Below are 20,154 nucleotides of genomic sequence, written 5' to 3' on the forward strand. Positions count from 1 at the left end.
AACATTGCTTCCCCAAAACGGATGACTTAAAATGGAATGCTCCCTATGATCTTCCGTAAACAAAAATGAAATTCAAATGGCAAAATATCAATACTTCCTTTCGCAATATTAATCCGGAAGTACAGACAAAATAAACGAAAACTCACCATCCTTCCGTGACGTGTCAAAATGACATGACATTAGCGAAGATAAATTTGAACGCCTTTGGGGATAGAACATAAAAGCTTTTGCCCTCATGTTGCTCATCTTGTTGTTATATTTTCTCTTTTTCTATGTTATCTCTATAGGAGTATTATTGGAGGACCCATCACAAAAGGATTTGGATATAATCGAGCTGGCGTTCAACCACATAAACAGCGATGACGCTATTCTTCTAAATACAAAATTAGAACCGAGATGGGGTCGGGTACCAGCCTCTGATCCATTTTCTGCTGTAAGAACAGGTAAGTCCCGGAAACCTGAATTCTTTAAGATTACATTGCAATATACATGTATTATGTTATGATAGGAAATTATTACTACTTCTGATATTAACACTACTTAGGGTACGTTTATGCTCAACTTTTTCTAGCCAGAATGAGGCATTTGTTACGCGTTTAGCTCAAAACACGGTTGCGTCCTTTCTCATTTTTGTAGAATCACAGAAAAACGGCGATCGTAATCGCCGATCGTAAACTCACAAAAAGGTGCGTTTTGGATCGGCGATTCTGCAAAAAGACGGTTCTGGGGAAGCGAATCCAGCTGCAGAGCTAGAATCATGCCTGGAGGAGCCAGAGAAGTGAGCATAAACAGTACACCGTGGAACTGCGATTACGATGAGCGTTTACGATAAGCGTTTCAAATCGCTCATTCGGCCTTAAAAATTGAGCATAAACGTACCCTAAGAGACATAGTGCATGGTAATGATGACGATGGTGATGATGGTGATGATGGTAGTGATGACGATAATGAAATGATTATTAAACTATTTACGAACGAAAAGGTGGATTGAAGAACATAGGTGGTCAAAATGACATTTTGCTCTCTATTTAGGTCAAGTGAAATTAATTTTCTAGTTTCCCGTACGGATTATTTTTGGTTATATATCCGAAGAGGGAGGGGATTCCATTTCATTTGATATTTAATATTATTTTCTGTACATACAAACGCTATTTGGGGAAATTTCCAATATAAATTCGGATGATTAAGTTTATCAGGCACAATTTTTTAAAGAGGCTCAAAACAAGTTTAATGGCAATTTATTAAAGATATTTGAGGACACCACTGTCTACAAGTCCTCCGATTCCGAGGAGGCGGATTGGAAAATAAGAATTAATTTTTGTAAGCCTTATCTCTCTCCTTATTTCTCACCTTTTTCATGTTCATTCGCTCGCACGCACTCTCTCTCTCTCTCTCTCTCTCTCTCTCTCTCTCTCTCTCTCTTTCTCCTTCTCCTACCCCCCCCTCCCCCCTCTCTCTCTCTCTCTCTCTCTCTCCCCTCCCTCGTACTCTATATTTCTCTATTTCTTCTGCTTCTGTCATCTCCCTGACTCTATATTTTATCTCCTATGTGTCAAGAGGGCCATGTATCACATGGCATGCCCTTTGTTGTACCGTTTCTTCTCTCCTATTTTGTCAGAGCGAAATACGAAAACACACTTCTAGAAATGCCGACTGACGCCTAATTTTTCAATCTTGAATACTGTTATTGACCTGCGTCCTTGAAATGAAAACATCCGGAGAAAGAACGAGAAAATGGAGAAAGAGAGGAAGAGATAAATAAAAAAAAAAAGAGGTTGTAATTTGCCAATTTACCAGTAGGAAAGGTTAAATATGTCCTTCTACTATCGTATTAAATAGAGCAGCGTGATTTTCAAAGTCATGAATAAGCGCTTGCAATTCTCGAAAATAACAAGGATAATTGTTGAACAAACAATCTGCCATGATTTGTTTTCGCCGGTATTTAAGATAATCTTTGGGGACATGAACCACATCGAGTATCATTAGACAATAAGACAACTAAGAGACGTCACATTCAATTTGTAGCTTTATTCTGATGAGAAAAACAGGAATTATTAATGTTTTCGGATTTCCAACTAAAAACAAGAAAGCTGCGAATTTCCGAAGCCGCGACCAATCAAACACAAATTGGCAACTCCGTGACGCATCCATGCAGCATATTGCGTACGTAAACAAATGACTCAGTCATGAACATTTGTTTGTGGTTTCAACTAACACACTATTCATTAACCCTACGTTAACTGGGGGGGGGGGTCAATTTGACCCCCCTGTAGAAATTTCGCGACTACTCCGAAATCGCGGCAGATATAAAATTTTCCTTTCCTGACTTTTTACTTTTGAGTCTTACGCATCTTTTAAAACGATTTTTTTGAAAATCGGACCTACGGTTACAAGGTCACGTGACCTTTTGTCTTTGCATGTCAGCCCGAAAATCACTCATTTTCGTGATTTGTGTACAAAACATGTGTAAAAGTCATTTTCCCTAAAAATAGATAAAACATTGGTTATTCAGTCTTGTTTAAAGTTTAGATGTTTGTTTTGGGGTCAAAATAGTTGAATTGTAGTTATAAATGAAATAAAACAACAAAAACAATAAAATACATAAGTTAAAAAAACAATGAAATACATAAGAAATTATAAAAACAAGAGATAACATAAGGAATAACCTGGCTCTTCCAATTTTTTGTGTTGTATTATTATTCCAAATGGTCTAATAAATATATGTGGTGAAAAAGAATAGGTAAACATGAATAATCTATGATTTATGGGCAGAAATGTGAATTTGATGACCTTATTTGCATAAATTACCATAAATATGCAAATGAGTGAATTTTTCAAAAATTTGAAATTACCATAGTATTTTATACACTTCACTTGACATGCATGCAAATTTTCGCGGCGATCGGCGGTGAAACGGCCGAGATCTTAGGGGGGTCAAATTGACCGCCCCCCCCCCCCCCAGTAAAAACCTGGTCTGAAATAGCCCAGTTAAAATAGGGTTAAGGTTATTAGCATTTATCGCTTTAATAATTTTGGTGGAATGAAAAGAAAAAAATCTCCCACAGTCTACAGATTGAAGAAGATATGTGTATGAAAAAACGACGAAGCATTATATAATCATCACCTTCTAATTGCACAAATCTGCTTGTAAGTAAAAACAGATTTTTTGAAATATATAAGAACTATGCCTTGAATATACATTCACTATTTATTTTTTTCTTTTGTTCTACACATAGTTGGTTAAAAGGATAACTCTACGTCGTCAATCTGAAATGAATCTACGACGTTAAGTTCATCACCCGAATGCATTTTACTTTTTGTGAGGTTGGGGTCCTTTCAGGTTTTTAAAAAGGGCACACTCGGGCGACACATCAAACATGACTACTTCGATTTACAGCTAATCATGGCTAATAGAAGGCCCAATCAGAAATAATGTAACAGTAGAATTGGTAAATGGCGCGTAGCAAGGGGAAGGGAGTAATGTACGACGTGAAAGAAAGGATGGTGGGCTCATAACTTTAAAGAGGAAGGGTGAATTTCAGAAGATGCTACATAGTGTTTCTTCAGTTTAAGCTAACTTAAGACCCAATCAAAAGTGGTTTAGACCTAGGATTTGTAGGTTATTGGTGGCGGGTGCGCAGGAGAAAGGGATGGGTGTAAAAATGGAAGAGGAGGAGGAGGATGAATAAGAAATTTAAAGGGAAAAGTTGACTTTACGTTTTAGAAGATACTACATAGTGTGTCCTAAGTTACAGCTATAAGAGGAGCCTAAGTAGATGACCTATTTCGTAGCCGAATGATACGTAGATTAAAAGAAGTTTGGTTAAGGGAGTTGTTTTTTTAATGGTGGGGGGGGGGGGGGGGGGGGGTAAAGGGTGATTTTTTTGTGTATATAAATGTAACACACCGTGTCGATGTCGGTGACCCCTTTGTTAGATCCACCGCACATCGTCGTCAACGTTTCCGGCATCGCTACTTATCAACGTCAATTTGGACATCGACGGGTTCTTTTCATTTTACCCGATTCTAAAACCATTCCCATCGATTGATGTCGTTGATTAAGATGCATGCGATAGTCTACTTTGTGCAAAGAGAGATGGAGAGGGGTGTAAACAGGAGAAAGAGGGAGCGAGACCGGTCATTTGGGGTAGAAAATGGGTTTGAAGAGAGAGTAATAACAAGGAATGGGGTTAGACGGGATTGAGGTTTAGGAAAAGTGAGAGCCGACGGCAATAACCTTAAAACATGTTGTAAAATAAAATGTTTAAAAAAAGATTATGTAAAGGGTGAAGAGAGGGGCAAAAAGGTAAATCAAGATGAGAAAAGAACGGAGAAAGGGGAAGAGAGAAAGAGAGAGAGAGAGAGAAAATGAACACGTTTCCTCTCTGATCCATTTTATGCGTCCCTGTTACATCCCTATCTTTACCCCCACCCGCCCCCTTCTCTCTTTCTCCCTCCCTCTTTCTTTCTCACTCCCTCTCTCTCTCTCTCTCTCTCTCTCTCTCTCTTTCTTTCTCTCTTTATCTATCTCTCACGGCCCATTTCTGTCTCTGTCTATGTCCCTGATTCTCTGGCCTGATTCACATTCTTTATTTATATAACAGTTTGATCAACATTTTGTCATGTCTTTAATTGGCTCTATGTTAATTAGGTTAATAAGTAGGTTTTCCCCCCTAAATTTAGCAATTTGTTCTTTCAATTTAACGTTAAGAGCATTAAGAGCATTAAAAGTGATTGTCACGGCAGAATATCATCCGAATTCATTTTTTCTCGTATTAAACTTTGTTGTTATTCATGCAACAAACTTAATGAGTCGTATCAATTTAAATAAGGAGCATACAATTTTAACGAAACTCATTCGATTTCATTTTCTCTTGTTCGAATTTGTTAGCCTGGCAAAAAATTCTTCAAATAAGTTGCCTGAATTTAAATAAAATGCATGGAATTTATGGAATGGGCATTGGAAATAATTTTCCCGCGTTCTAATTCACTATTCTTGCAACAATTAACAAAAAAACAAATGAAATAAAGGATGTAAAGATCGCCAAAAATAAAAACAAACCTGTACCTATTGTCATATTGTTGTGCAATGGCCGGTTCAAATTCGACCCTCCAGTTAGTACAGTATGTACAATAGAAAAAGGACCCATAGTAAGGTTGTACACATCACAATAAAAGTGAAAAGTTTTGAAGTTTTATGTAAGGTTACAAGAACAAAAAGAAGATACTGCAAGGGCACAGCAAGCCTATATGTGTATGTATCTTAAAAACGTTCATAAACAGATTGAAAGATAGAGACACAAAACACAAACACGCACACACAAACACATACAAACATACGGAATCCATGAAACTAAATAAACGAATTGAGTACCCCAAAATGAAACTGAACGCTCAAAAAGGTTCCTCGACCTACTGTGTTAATTTGAATGCATATGAACCTCGAATTCAATGCACGAAATTTCACACATTGTACGTATAGGTCAACGACTTCTTATGGACGTTAACGATTTTCTTTTTGCCCTATAAATAAATCAAATGCAGATAACATAAATCTAAGTGCCCTAAACTGAAGAAAAAAATTGCCGATGAATTGATTTGATGCTTATGAATAATTCGCGTGTCTCCAAATGAATTATATTGTCCGTATTTGAAATTCGAAAGACCGATATCGACCATGAGACGACAATGCGTGAATTCGAATGCACCTTGAATGATTTGAGTGACACAAAATATCAAATCGGGCGGGAAAACATGTAATAAATATTATTGTTTGTATTTCTTCACCCTTTTCATACTTTTCAAATTCAAATTCGATTGATTTCGCATTAACTCCTGAGTCCAAAAGCTATTCCTCTTTTTCTCGCACATTCCTCTTCGCTCCAACCTCCTTGCTTAGCCCTTAAAACACATTCACTTTTCCAGGTTTCTCTTTCCCTTCTTCATCATCTCATACTCTTTGATCCCTCTTCTCAGCTGCCATTCTTATAATTCTCATCACTCTCTTCTTGTCCTCATTATTCCCTCCTCCACCGCATCCTTCACTTTTCTATTCCCACCATCATCCAGGATTACTTCTTCACCATTTGCTCTTCCACCTCTTCTACCCCTCTACCTCATATTCCTCCTCTCAATTCTCTTTCCTTCTCCTCCCTGTCATCCTAGTTTTCTTTCCCTTCCTCCTCCCCATCTCCTCCCCTCATCTCTGTTTCCTTCTCTCCCTTCTCCATCTCCTCCTCCCCTGTTCTTCATCACCCTTCTACTCTTCCTCCTAATTATCCTCCTTCCTCTTCTCCCTATCATTCTTCTCCCTCTTCTCATCTCCATCGGTATGAAAGGTACCCTCTTCACCCGTTGGCGACCGGGAGTAGTTGATTCAGGAAGACTCGTAAACAGTTTAATTATAGCCCCTAAAAGGCTTTCAATGAATGATATTCTTGATGAAGAGGCACTCCTCGCCGAGGCATCCATTTTTATTATCAAAGTCATCCATAAAACATCTTATCAGAAGACAATAATCCAGGCAATATCATGTTCCTTTCATTTTCCGAAAGGTTAAATGGGTTAAATTTGTCACATAATTCAGACGAAGCGTAATTTATGTTTCTAGTACATGTATTTGTGTCGGGTGCATGGTTTTACAGCTTTTAGTTATATTCTTTTCACCAGTGACGAGTGAATAATTCTTTTTATGTTCATTGATACAAAAGAATTTGCAAGGATGAGAAAATTCGTCATTTATAGAGTTCTGCCACAATTTTGAAAATCAGCATTGTGATCGCCATAATTGTACGTCACAATATAAAACCTATAAACCAAATACCCCTATATCATTTTGTGCGGGATTCATTAACAGTATTTACGGAAGGGGGTGGATAAGCTGCAGACGATTCGAAAACACACCTTCTGTTTCATCAGTAAATATCCTCTAATGTGCGCTTTTAAATTCTTTCTCCTTGGTTATGATCAATTTCACAACGAAGCTCTTGCAATGATATAAAGGCTAAAAGAAGGAGAAAACCCCACAAACCTCCCATATTAATGAGAAAAGGGAAATTTATAGAAACTGATATTTAAATTCCTCAGTGCAAAGTTAGAATTGTTCTTTTCTTCATATTTTGGTGCACGTCTGGGTTGATGTCCTTTTTAACTACACAAACTAACCATTGAATATGATTGGTTGCTGATCCTTGATGATGTTTCTTAACGCGTCATGCCTGACTGGTTATTTAGAGAGAGGGGAGCAGCGGAACCAATTGAACACGTAATGAGTCATGAGATCGCCATTATCGTTCGTCTGGATAAATTCTATCGGGAGAGTTTCCTCTCGCCTAGGATTCAATCCATCTTCATGATCCGAGTTCTCTTACTAGTCCGCGGGCACAGACTGTAATTTGACACTTAAACACAAATCCATGAAGTTTTGAGCTGAGCCTAATTATGTTAGTCCTTGGCTATGTCAGGAGCGGGTATATTTAGTGTAAGGATTATGGTTGCTATAGACTGTGCGTTCTGCATAGTCAGATAGTCTGTTAGTTCAGTCACAGTTACGCACAAGGGTTTGTGCCAACAAACTACTGTCTAGCTAGGATGATCCATCCTCATTCGTTGCACTTCACGCCGGATATCAAACATTGTCATATCCATTTCAACAAATGTCAGTTGCTTATTCGATAAAAGTCTAAAGTGATAAGAGTGTAGTCTCACCAGACATGGTAATGATAGATGAATTATGACAGCGCGTTTACATAATGTTGCACTCATATAAAACACGAATCGGGTGTCCACACGTAAATGACGTCAGTGGAAACGCGCTAATAATGCAATTATTTTAGACATTTTCAAGAACCATAAAGTCCTTTTGTTTTGATAGTGACAACGAAGGTTGCATTAAGATCGGGCAAAAAGTTCTGACAATATTAATTCCTTAGATCGAAATACAAACGGATTTCATGGGAAGAATTCGCGTTTTTTTTTTTCTTCTTAATTGAGGAGGACCATATTTTTGGAAGCAACACGTAAACTTTGCATATTATGGAGTAGCTTATTATCGTGAGTGAATACACATTTGCACGTGGTATTAAAGGGCAGTGTTGATATTGCATATTTTCATGCCATGCAGTGATCCATAGTTTTTCGAAATGTGTGTCTGTAATTATTTTTGAGGAAGGAGCATAGATTCGGATACTCCCGACATGTATTACCTTGCTCTCTCCACTGGTCACTCCTCCCAATCCTTCTCCCTTTCTCCCTTTCTTCTGTCAATATCTCAGAAAAATACCCTGAGGAAATGAAACACACACTGTCAAACTAAATCAATATCACAATAGTCATTCCTTTATACATACGATTATTAACACATGCAGTAATGTAAGTGTGCAATGTATTGTGATGCGAGAAAGGAGAGGTGTAAAACATAATCACTGCTCGCACTAAATATCATGTATAGCGGCTTTTATGTACCACACTTCTTGCACCCCTCCCAGATCCCTCCCTCACCCCTAATCCCTCCCTCACTCACCATTTTGGTGTGAAATAGGAACGTCTGGTGGGATAATAATTGGATTTTAAAAACCGTGTATATAGCAGCTACTGTATACCACCAGTCTTCTTGCACCCCTCGCACACCCTCGCACACTCCTCCCTCCCCTAATCCTTGCCTCACCCACCATTAAGGTGTGAAATAGAAACCTTGAGTGAGCGCTATGGTGGGTAAATAATTGGATTTGGATGGCCGCGTGAGACCTAAGCTTGAAGCTGTCGATGCCGACACTTTCGGCGAAGCGAACACTCAGCTCCTTGCTCAGCTGCTCCCGAACCAGTTGTTATTTCAGCCACTTAAAACGGGATTGTGAACTGGTCTGACCATGGGGAATACGGAACAAAATCAACGAAAAGGGAGACAAGAAAGGGAGAAAGTGGTTAGAGATAAAGAGAATGAGAGAGATAGAGAGAGAGAGAGAGAGAGAGAGAAAGAAAGAGAGAGAGAGAGGGGGGGAGAGAGGAGGGGGAAGAGGTGCAGGAAAGATGAGAAATAGAAAGGAAATGAGAAATATATAGGCTCAAAGTTTTGCCCCTCAATTTCGTTTGCCGAAGGTCAGATTTTAAAGTTCATTGCGATAAATTTATGTGCATAATTGATTTTACCTGAAATATGGTATATGATGATCAACCTTTTGTGATCGATTCCACAACGTTTCTTTCACAATGCAATCGCATGACCATAACTGGTCTTTACCTTTAATAATTGGATTGAAGTCATGTAAATGGAACGTAGTCATGATCATTGTTAAAATAATTAACGTATTAGAATTACTTGTAGGAGAAGAGGAACTTTCCTTATATGTTTTATAAACGTATATGGGCCCGTATTTTATACCAAGATTTAAACCAATGTAAGATTTGTTTTCTTCAAAAGTGGGTTGAATATAAGAAGTTTAACCTGAGGTCTTTGTTTTCATTTGTGTTAAACATGATTTTAGACGCAGGTCGGGTTGAACAGAATTAGTAGATTACTGACCATTAAGTGTAACTTTGGAAGATTTACCGATAAATCGAAATCGTAATAAATAGATAGAGGCGCCGATTATAAGGTTTTTTTTTTTTAATGCATGTTAAAATGTTTTAACATCATGACACCTGCCTTTGTTAACTTTTGATGTAAACATTATCTGACTTGTAACTTTGCCTTTGATAGTTGTCTTCGAATCCTGCCGGGATTCTTATACTAATATACAATGACCGACCTTCTTAGGCATGAAGGCCTCTAAAATAATAATGTCAGCACCTTGGGGTTGTATGAAATCCCAGTCATTCGTGTGTCTATTTATCGATGCATTCCATCATCCCTGCCTCCGAGCTCTGTCTGCATGCGCATTGAATATTTATGATTGAGATTTCTTTGCGACAAGATAAACAGCGAGCACTCCCACTGGATCAAACCAGACTGTTAACACATCTCTCACGGCGAGCGGGCGAGGCTGAGCAGAGATTTACACGGAGAATGAGGCGTAACGAAAGGAGGAGCTATTGTGAAATTGATAACCACTTGAATAAGAGAAAGTACCCGGATCGTTCATGGGCCATATAGCTTTAAGACATGACAAATGGTCTTTACGTGACTTACAAGGTGCGCGTAATGCATTTACAACGCCGTGTACTGGATTTTAAGCCCAAATATGAAGGATAGACAGAGAGGGAGGGGTGGAGAGAAGACAGAGAGAGAGAGATGGATGAAGTTTTTTTGATACTGCGAATAAAACTATTATTATTATTTTCTCATTATTGTTAACAATAGTAGTAGTAATAGTAATAGTAGTAGTATAGTAGTAGTAATATTATTATAACAATCATATAAGTTTCAAGATATTTACTTTGGTATTATTTTGTCATTAGCATTAATATGTGCTCTCTTTAACAAACAAATTCTGTTGGAGGAGTTTTTAAAAAAAGTATACCGAAGGAAAAAAAATCATGTTTGTTAAATAATAATATCTGTTAAAATCTGAAGTTGGCAAGAAAAATTTGATGTTATGAGTTCTCAGAATGTATTAACTATTATATTCCACATACTAAGAATCTTGCTCCACGATTGGTCAAAAGTAAATCACGTGATGAAAGATAGACTATCTACACAGGGCAACGCACTTTCACTGAAGATTATCCAAAAGCGCACTAAAACAGGCGTAATTAAGCGCGCAGTACCAATGAGCGCAATTAAAACAAACACATGCGCACACCGTACCCTCAGGGGTTGGGTTAAACTGTTAAACTTGTTTGGTGTGAAGTTGGGCAGGGTGTCTTTTATGTAGATGCATACACGTCCTTTTCTTTTTGTAGTTAAATTGTTTTAGATGTGGAATATAAAGCAAATAATCACATTTTGGTTTCAGGCGATGGCAAACTATCACTTCCTCGACGATCTGAATGTATACGCTATCTTTCCTCAGCTTCGCTTCGGAAAGATAGCTACATCCAGATCGCCTCGAAAGTGATAGTTTGTCCCATGGCCTTCACCAATGGTAATTATTTGCTTATTATGCATCCATATGACAGGTTCGTCAGCATCGATAGTAATTGCTATCTTTGGTAGATGGTAACATACCAAACTATATACAATTTCGCACTATATGCATGATAATTGTTGTAATAATGATTCCTCAGAAGTATGAACAATCATAAAGTAATTATATCGATATTTTAATACAGGCGGTCTGTGTGAAAGAAAAGTATACACAAAGAATAGTTGGGCATAAATAGGTGGTGTAGTAACGTTTAAAAAAAATCAGCATATTTCAACATTTAAAAAGGCATTATTTATATTTGCGTTTTAAAAGAGGCAAGCGATGGGCTGTTTTTTTTTATGTCATCGGGTAATGAATAGGCCATTTGCGTAATGTTACCGAATTTGGTACATAAGTCTTTGTGATTTCATAATTAGTAACTGCTATCTTGAGTAGATGGTAACATACCAAACGATATATAATTTCGCACTATATGCATGATAATTGTTTTACTAATGATTCCCAAGAAGTATGAACAATCATAAAATATTTATATCAATATTTTAATGTATTTCCTATCTTCAGAAGATGCTAACACAGTAAAATATATCAAACTTCTGTATAGAACAAGGGTGGGGGCTCGTAAAAACATGACTGATGTTTATATTTATATTAATGGTATTTGCTCCTTTTAGAAGATGTTTGCATACACTAATCACTATAATTATATTAAAGGTATCGACGATATTTGCTATCTACACTACACTGTAGATATGAATATAAATTGTTTAGCTAAACGTAACGAGCATTATTATGGTTTCTAATAACATGAATAATCATTCAAATTATTAGGCGGGCGAGGCTTGTAAAATGTCTGAAATTAAATGATTTTATATTCACAAGTGGACTCTAAAATAACAAAAATGTGATCCCTGACCTACTTTAACTCAGATGCATTTTTGTCTCTTGTTCATACTTATCCTCACCTCGTTCTCTTCATTCATTCTTATATTAGCTTTTACTCCACTTGAAACATCATGGAGGCCGCTAATTAAGTTTAATTGAATATATTCCACTTTCATGCTTTGTATTAACATTACATCTTTTAATCCCAACGGGACATCACGATAGAGCGAACAATACATAAGGGTAGCAGTGTTATCGCAGCAAGTGTCAGTCCTAACGATCTCTTTAAATATTATAGTGATAGAATAAATTTCATGAAAAAGACAACACATTTTCTAGAGTCAGTGGTTATATACAACCATATCCCAATATATATTACATGTCTATTATATATGAGCCTGAAAAGGACTTTGAATATCATTTAGCGTAGCGCTAAGTGTTATCATTCATTATTTTGATAGTTGTCTTCACTTTACCTACGTACTAAACATAGGTCGATTTGGCAAATGTAGATTAATGTTTTGTCAAAGGATGTTAGAGCTGCGCACTGTGCTTCACAGTCAGGTGACTTGCCACTTGACCACAGCAAATCCACGGATCACGTTAGAGTTCACATGTTAATCATAAAATCACAACATGTCTCAATGGAAAAACTATCGATTTCATGCTCCAAAGCAAAAGGATCGAAATTCAATTTGGACGCAAATCTCCGTAAGATCAAACACTTATCGGCAAGCAACGATGAGTAGATTGTGCACCGACTATCCTAACGCTGCGTCAATATTGATACAGGTTAGACTAAGTACCCTCTTCAGATGCTCCCGTCAGGGTTTCAAGATATGCTAGCTTCACGGTTTCCCGCCAAAAGAAAGAAAGAAAAATCAATTACAGACGATGGGCTGTATGACATTTTGACAGACGACTCATCAAACATGAGAGATCGAAAAAGAATCGATCGCACTTCATTTAAGATTGGAGAAATCTGCGGCTAAGCGCAACACGTGTTCAGGGACGGCATAGGTTTGATCTTCACCCCTCAGTAATTATGTTTGCTGTGCTACTGTAGGCAGGCATCGTGATGAAACTTTCTAAGCAGCCTGAAGTCGATGTCATAACCACCGTTTGGTATTAGGAATAATGATGTTTGGGAAATGTGCGTCTGGTGTGAGACAATCATTAAAGTTCCCGTTCAAAGAAAATCACAAATATGGCAAATAACCTTTGACTCGAAACTGGTAAGCTAACAGATGGCTATTGTACAAGTTTTAGGTCAACTTAATATCGGGTGATATATAAAAATACAAATAAAACCACCTCCATTTTTTTAATACATCGGGGATATACGAGACATTCGCCAGAAAAATAAAGATGTTTTTAATGACGTCACGATATGAACCAATCTTGCCCAAGCAGACGACATCCCATAAAGAATGAACATAATTGCAATGCTATTATTTCTCAAACTATAATGAGTTTAGTGTTTATAAATGGGATGGCATTTAACACGAATAAAAAAGGGACATGAAACTGATTCTATAACTTAATCATTTTGTTTGTAAGTACACAGGATAGGAGTTAATGAACAATCAAAGAAATCAAACTTTCAAAATGAAAAAACCCGGAATGATAGCATGGACGGCATTTGGTCAGTCTTGAAACGCCTAACATACCGCTGTGTATGCAGCTGGAAATACAGTATACAATGGCGTCTTATTTTGTTTACAAGCGACTGATTTCTTATTTTTTTTTATCGCTTCATTTTCATCCAAATAATACCATTCGCGGAGTGAGACAATATATTAAACATTTAACCTGGCGGTAGTGAATTAAGAGAAATAACTAAAGAGAAGATGACAAAACAGGCACTGAGAATGTGTGAGATGTCATGAGACATCGTCTGTGCAAATCATGTTCAACATGTGATGTCACACATCTCAGCAGCGTTCGGAGAGCGCTTCAGGTGCTATGCAGGGGCTGTATTGAAGCGTTTTTGAAATTGATAATAATCATTAATTCTAATGTTTCCAAGCATTACATTTTGATAACCTTGTCTAATCAAAGTTTCATCTTTGCAATAGTAACAATAAAGTTATTTTTTAAAATTAAGCGAACCTTCTCTTCAAATGTTATTATTTGTCTGAATGAAAAGGATTATACATGATGCTAAATTTGTGACTATTCGTTGTGACGCAACTTTTGCATGCACTTTTCAGGTCTCAAACATTGCTTTCCAACTTCATGCTTGTGTAATTATTTAAGATGAGAAGTAATAAATCAAAATAGACCTAAGTATCCATTCATACAACACAGTCCTTCAATTGATATTGACTTGATACCTGGGCGTTTTGTAATTGCATGGGTCCCATTAGTACCGATTATGGTCTATTACGGTAAGTGTTCAGACAGATTGGACGACTTTTCTCCTCCTTATATTTTGTGGCATTGCATAGGTTACAATATAAGTATAAGAGAGGTATAAAGAAAGAATAATGTACAGTTTCTCAGCACGACATGGGCATCGCCATTTTCTTGATAGCGTGACGTAATATGCGAAGTTGTTTATCAAATGAATGTATTCACATTTATGGATGCTTCTTTACTAGGTGTGTAAAGGTGATTATTTTTTTCAATCACCTACTACTATCATTTGTACTACAAATGTTACAAATTTTATAAGTCGGTGCTCTTCTTGGATAACCGTTTAACATAAAATATATAGAACTTTCAACTGCTATATTTTAGTATTTTTTAATAAATGAGTTACCATAATTGTTCCCCTATTATTTATTTTTCACCATGTATAATTTTTACCTAAGCTATGATTTTCCCTACTTGAAAAGCAAAGTTTTTCATACTGAATTAAAAAGCCTTTCCAACTAAAGCTTGGTGCATGATACATGTATAAGTTTGCCTGGTACGTCACATTAAACAGAAAATGGCTGCGCCCATGTTATGCTTAAAGGCATGGCATCATGCCAAGAATATCTGCTTTTATCTCTTGTACACTTCCGTAAGGAATATTTTACATCAAACCGCAGGAGTAGATCTCATTTTTCCGCATACCTGCATCTATTCTTTAGGGTGAGGTTTTCTTCAACTTTTTCTTCACTCTGCCTATACCCATGAATAGGCAGAGTGTCCACAAACTGTGGACACCCATGTGGATACCCATGTGTCCACGAACTGTGATAGCGCTGTGTTAAAAATGCAATTGTGCGGGGCAATATTTCATAAACAAATGTAAATGTACACGTAATGAACTTGCGTAAGCTTTAAGGGAAAGGTCAAAAGACAATGAAGCATGAAAGGAATATTCGAAGGAAGGTCGAGCTTATATATATTCAAGGAATTGCAACGTCGGAGATCAACATTTTGTTTGCTTCATCAGTCATGTCGGTATAAGCTCGGTGTTTTATATTATTATTCCAATACACGAACAAAAATCAAAAGGATTTCTACACCTTGTAAGGAATAAACATGTTCAATATTACTGCAACCTTCGTGATACTGAACTCTTGAACCTGAGATTCAAAAATAAAAGCGTTTTTTCTGCCAATGTCAGCGAAAGCCAACACAATAGCAAAGCCGATTAGATAATTGGAGCAAGGTGATTTTAAACAGGTTACATATATCGTCGAAATGTTTAGCTATTAAATGCAAGTTGAAAATATACTTTAAAGAAGTCTTAATATAATTATGAATAATAAATATAGATCTAAACAAGGAGTTCAAGAATGGGCGAATGAAAAGAAGGCATTTCATGTTGTGTACCTACTGTCGTTAGGTAATGAGCATCTTACGTCAATTCTGCCAAATAAGAATGTAGTTGAATAATGTTAAGGATGACCAACAGCAACAAACATCACTTTACAGTGAAACAGTTTACTCCTTAGCTACCACATTTTGGGCCATAACCGTTGGTTGTTTATTTCTCGTCCTCTTTCCACATAATATTTGCACTTTTTCTTTATATCAATTCTTAGTCTTATGGCATGTGGCATATTGTACATTCATAGCATATATATTGTGTGTGGGTGTGCTCTGAACTGATCCGTTCACCAGCTTTACGGCCCACAGGTTAATATGTGTATGGGTTTTTGAAGGCCCCTTTCTGGAAAGTTTGACATGGTTTTTGTCAGGTGTAGCATCCATTCATGTCAGAGGATCCTCACTCCACATTGTGCCCAAATTCTTGGCATTCTTGTGTGCAATGTACGCCTACTTTCTCTTCGTGCACCTGTACAGTGTCATATCACGTGTCCGCTACACCGTACATCAGCAAAAAAACAAGAAACAAAAAAAATACAAAAAATACAAAAAACACCTACGTATAGTCGATAAAGTGAAAGTAAAAGTTAAGAGAATCAGAAGGGGCTAGTGGTGTACCCAACATGGGTTGAATTCGGCGTAGCCCAGTCCCTCCTTAATTCCCATTTAAATGCCCAGAAAAAAGGTTTGAATGCTTTCAGTCGGGGTTTAGGGCAGACAGGGGTGGTTGTAATTGGCAATAGCCAAGTACCCCTCCCCCGCCTTGCCTATATGGATCTCAAACTCATTGCTATTATTTTGTTTTGGTCATACATCGCTGTACAACTCTTTTTTTTATTAGATTTATTGTCTATGAGTAATTTTCTGGAATACCTTTCTCTTCTCTTTTCTCATATTTCTGCTCGTGTTTGGTGTGCAGGAGAGACGATCGATAAGCTTGCACAGCTGCCGCGCCTAACAAAATTTGGATTCCTTTAGAGCGCCCCCAGGCTGTCATGGTAGTCGCATTTACTTGACGCTTATTGGCATTAGCACTTCACAAATTGATTTTTACCGACCTAATTGGGTGCTGAATACTGGGTTCCTTCAAGAAAAATTTGAAGAGATTAATGACCGTTTCAAGGAAATGTTCTGCCACGTTTAAGGTTTGTCGAATCTGCTATCAGATTATGTGCAATAACGTACAGGTAGTTCGTTTTCCTGTCATTGAAACAACCTCTAACACTGTCCTAGTCTGAAGATTGGTTAGAATGATGAGTTGAAAGCTTGTCCAGGTCAAGGAGATTGCACAGATTCCATGCCATATCATTCATTCACTGGCCTACTGATTGGGGTCGAAGGTTCCCCCCCCCCCCTCCCCCAATACAATTCAAACGTGGTGTATTTTAAATTCGATACCAGTCATGATTTTTCGGGATGTTTCTCACTCTTTTGTAAATTATACTTTTCCATGCGTTTGTTGAAAAATGACAAATTCCCAAATTTACAGTAAGGCAAAAAATATGCTTAATTAGAAGCCTACATGTCATGTCACTTTTTTTGTTGAAAAAGTATATTAAAGAAGGATATAAAAACAGAAAGAAAGAAAGAATATTGACCTGCCAGTGTCACAAAATGAGGTATCAAAATATGCTCATCTGACCATAATAAAAAAAACCAGAGTTTCCGGTTGCTCCGACCCTTGGACCCCACCAGGGGCCTTGTGGCGGGCCCCTGAATGCTCATCTGACCGTCATTAAATGCTTAAATCCCCGAGCTTTATAGGGCTCAGTCCCTAGACCCCACGCTAATTAATAACCTGCCAGTGTCACAAATTAGGTATTAATATATTCTCATTTGACCGTAATTAATTGCCTAAAACCCCTGAGTGCATATTGTATGGAGGGTGACAGTTTATTCTGGAACTCCCTTCCAAAACATTCAATATGTAAATGAGAACAGAGAAAAGGTACTTATTGTCCAGTACAATACTTTTCAGAGTTACGTATCTTCTCTTTTGACAAAAAAAAATATGACCTTATTAAATTACAATTGTCTTGTTTGATTTCTTGTAATAACTAATTCCAAAATATCATTAAAAAATATATATATAAGCCAGATAATCAAATGCTTTTATCAAAATTAATAGCTGTTTACACGTTCTATATTTAATTACATGTATATCTTTTATTTAAGAATCTATAGCTTGTTTTAAAACTAGAAACCTAAAATATCAATACAAAACTTAACCTGACTTTTGATGTTCCACGGAAAAACCTTCAAACGTCTTTGTTATAAACAATCAGAATCACATGTCACTGTGCTACTGTAGTAATGTCCTATCTGGATTTATGTCTAATTTCTTCAAACTAGAACTCAACTCAATCTTTCGTTGATTTCACAAAATATGGTAGCTTCTGTAACAATTCCTAAAGTTGCATCTGTTCATACAAGCTTCTGTATAGCACAAAATTGTCTATACTTAAATATTAATAATAATACTTTGTTCGTTTATAGCGCATTGCATGTCTGTTGACATTTCAATATAAAGTATAACAAGATCATAAAAGGAAGATGAAACGCATATCAAAACAATAGAGTTCTTACAAAGAGAAAATGACATCATTACTTATCCTTTAATACTATTGATATACTTATTTGAAAAGGTGAGTTTTTATTTTAGATATGAATGTTTCAGTATCTCATCTAGCCAATATTTGTTTAAGAAATGAACACTTGTCGCTAAATAATACATGAAGAGAAGTGAATACATTCATAACCACTCTGTGCAATCAATATTTTTGACACCAAACTTTGATCTCAAAACATCTAAACTAACATTTATCAAAATTTGTAATTTAGGATTCCAACTTCATGATACTTACTCTTTGGGCGATGTTAACTTGAAACAAGTAGGGAAACTTGAGAAGATTTGTTCCTAACAACTTCGTTGTCAGAAAATCATGGCTGCAAAGAATCTAAGAAAATCTACGATCTCCTTGAAGAAAAAAAAATTGTTCGTTAATTCATTACAAAGGAAAACGTTTAAACGAAACCAAAACCATATAGTGTTTTCTTGTGCAAATGGCTTTTCAGTCCAACGCGTGACTTAAATTGGTCATTTTAGAATAAAAACCTCAACCAACAGCAAAAAATACAGAACAAGAACTTTCTGTTTATCTCTCCTCTTTCTCTCAACCTCTTTCTCCCTATTATATTCTTACAATATGTTTAATAAGAAGACAAATTCGTGCTGTATGTTCGCCTTTTATGCAAGAGGGTCCAAACCATTGGGGCGCGAGAAGAAGTAAAAAAAAGTCGCCGATTATTTTTAAAATCCGAGATATAGAAAATCAATATAACACAGTCTAGTCTTTATTCTTACGAATATTCGGCCGAAAATAGCGGACCAATCTTTTACATTCATGTAATTCCTATGTTCGGAAGTCACGGACATGACGGCGGGGATCAGCATGGCGCCCGTACACGGCATCAAACATCCACAAACCACAGGCCAACTGCAGACGCATTATGCTGTGTAAAAAGAAATCCCGGACCGAATATTCATCTTCTTTGATTACACAGGGGCGACGTCAGGCCCCTGTGTATGAGGGGCGAGAGTAAACTAAACTATTTGATAACAAAAATGCTAATGCTAATGCTTATTCCTATTTTCATAATGCTAATATAGATGATGACGATGATAAGAAGAAGAAGAAGAAGAAGAAGAAGAAGAAGAAGAAGAAGAAGAAGAAGAAGAAGAAGAGGAAGAAGAATACAAATAGTAGTAATGCGATTTTTCGGATGATAATGATAAAGAAAATTAATAGATGCAATAAAATGAACATACACTTAAACAACTAATAACTAAAAGATTAAATGAATAAATAAACAAACAAAACAAATCAATCAATCGATCAATGAATATCTGGGGCTGTCGAAGCCCATTTCATTTCCCACTCCCCTCGGAAGCGTCTCCTCTAAAAGCCAGATAACTAAGACAAAAATCCCAATTGGAAAATGAGAAATGGGAAGGGATGCATCATTATTATAATCGAAGGCTGAAGAAGATTGGCTCTTAGGTTACTCGACAAGTAGCCATGCTGGATTATAAGCCATTGTAAAAACAGTACCCAGGAACTAATCTTATTTACTGGGTGAATGTTCATGAGGACCAAGCAAATTCAATAATTAAAGCTAATATAATTGACGCACTATGGTGACGTCACTATACCATTGGTATCGTGCGAATTAAAGCCAGATTATTTCGACCACCTGCACTCGTGGATTATCGATCGCAAGCCTTGACCAAAAATATGTGCACCATAAAATCCCTGCATTATCATGGTGTCACCGATTTCGAGGAAATATACGGGTACTACATATTGCAGCTGATTCATTATAATCGTTTTGCCAACTTAAATCCCCCGAAGAATAATGGAATCACCCAGCCACAAAAGACGATCATTATATTTAAGATATCATTGCTTCAGAAGCA

At 36.9% G+C, this 20,154-nt stretch overlaps 1 protein-coding gene across 1 annotated transcript in view; it reads left to right on the plus strand.

The window, feature by feature from the left end:
* The first annotated feature begins 310 nt into the window (after positions 1-310).
* The window catches only part of LOC582183 (glutamate receptor ionotropic, kainate 2-like), a 44,122-nt gene continuing 24,278 nt past the window's right edge, over positions 311-20,154 (plus strand). Inside the window, exon 1 of the mRNA XM_030992307.1 lies at positions 311-443. The gene's annotated coding sequence lies outside the window, so the exon portion shown is untranslated. The remainder of the gene's footprint in view (positions 444-20,154) is intronic.

The sequence above is a fragment of the Strongylocentrotus purpuratus genome, unplaced genomic scaffold (genome assembly GCF_000002235.5).
Source record: "Strongylocentrotus purpuratus isolate Spur 01 unplaced genomic scaffold, Spur_5.0 spur5_scaffold_2, whole genome shotgun sequence".
Classification (NCBI taxonomy): domain Eukaryota; kingdom Metazoa; phylum Echinodermata; class Echinoidea; order Camarodonta; family Strongylocentrotidae; genus Strongylocentrotus; species Strongylocentrotus purpuratus.